Source organism: Coregonus lavaretus (genome assembly GCF_964263955.1).
Source record: "Coregonus lavaretus genome assembly, chromosome: 23".
Lineage (NCBI taxonomy): Eukaryota > Metazoa > Chordata > Actinopteri > Salmoniformes > Salmonidae > Coregonus > Coregonus lavaretus.
The window spans coordinates 21,968,451-21,969,954 of NC_140010.1; the positions used below are offsets into that span (position 1 = coordinate 21,968,451).

The 1,504-nt window shown below is 51.5% G+C and overlaps 1 pseudogene across 1 annotated transcript; it reads right to left on the reverse strand.

The window, feature by feature from the left end:
• Positions 1-233: 233 nt before the first annotated feature.
• On the reverse strand, positions 234-1,254 carry LOC311098644 (melanocortin receptor 4-like; annotated as a pseudogene). The gene has a single exon. The product of its transcript is annotated as a melanocortin receptor 4-like (transcript).
• Between the last annotated feature and the right edge of the window lie 250 nt (positions 1,255-1,504).

Genomic DNA, 1,504 nt, shown 5'->3' on the forward strand with positions numbered 1-1,504 from the left:
TGTTCTGGCGGCTCGTGGTGGCCCAACGTCCTATTAAGACACTTTATGTTGGTGTTTCCATTATTTTGGCAGTTACCTGTAGTTACTTTAGGCATGTTAAACAATTTTGCAATTCTTATTTGGATCATGAGGCAAGACAAAAATATGTCTTTATTTACAGATAATATAATGATGTATCTTTGAAACTGTTCACATTGTCCATAAACAGTTCACATGCAGTATCTCCATAAGATTCAATATCTGCTGGGCATTTCACAGAGACACACAGAGAGAGGCGAGACCATACCAGCAGCAGAAGATCTCCTTGAAGGTTTTCCTCATCTCCTGGCTCCTAAAGGCATAGATCAGGGGGTCGATGACAGAGTTACACATGATGAGGATGAGGTACATGTTAAAGTGGGTCATGAAGCACACGCAGTAGGGGTTCCTGGGGCAGGAGATCATGAGGATGAGGTGGAGGAAGAAAGGAGCCCAGCACACTGTGAACACCCCCAGGAGGATGGTGAGGGTGATGGCCCCCTTCATGTTGGCTGCCTGCCAGATGGGGCCGTTGCCCGGCAGAACGGCAATCCTCTTCATGTGCAGGCGTGCCAGCATGAACATGTGGACGTACAGCGAGGCCATGAGCACCAGCATGCTGAAGAACATGATGATAAGGCAGATGAGGACGGTAGTGCTCTCCGAGTAGACGATGAAGAGGATGCCCGACACGGTGCAGAAGGTCCAGATGCTGGTGATGATGGCGGCGGCCCGGCGCGTGGTCATGATGTTGTGGTAGCGCAGCGCGTAGAAGATGGTCACGTAACGGTCCACGGCGATGGCCAGCAGGCTCCAGATAGACGCCAGCAGGGAACTACAGATCATGGAGTCAAACACGTTGTCCATGCTCTTGATCACGCCACCACCGATCCCCAGATTTCCGTCGGTGATCATTGCCATGACGATGGTCTCGGTGGCATTGGAGAAGCTGACCAGCATGTCAGCCATGGCCAGGGAACAGATGAAGAAGTACATGGGAGAGTGCAAGTTCTTGTTCTTGACGATGGCTGCGATAACCAGGATGTTCTCCAGCAGGCTGACGATGCCCAGCGTGAGGAAGACCTCGGTGGAGATGAGCAGCTGCTCGTAACACCCAGACGTACCATGGTGTCTCTCCGCCCCAGCCTGGTGCTGCTGATGGCTAAGAGTCAGAGCTCCAGTGCTATGGTTCCGTAGGTGATATGATCCATGGTGATGCTGGTGCGTGGCATTCATTGTTTTTGTAGGATCTCTTCAGTCAGTACTCTTCAGTTTACTTATTTCTTCATTATTCCCTTAATCCATCTAGAGGGTTGCTGTGCCTAATGAGGAGCTACTTACTTCTGCCAGGCAGACACTGGGCAGTGAGGCAAGTCTGAGACCTTGGGAGGAAGTCCGATCCGTGGCCACAGGCTCCCGTCTGACTATACCTCTGGCACTGACTCTACAGGCAGGAAAGCCTTATCATCCTCTGGGCTCACGCTGC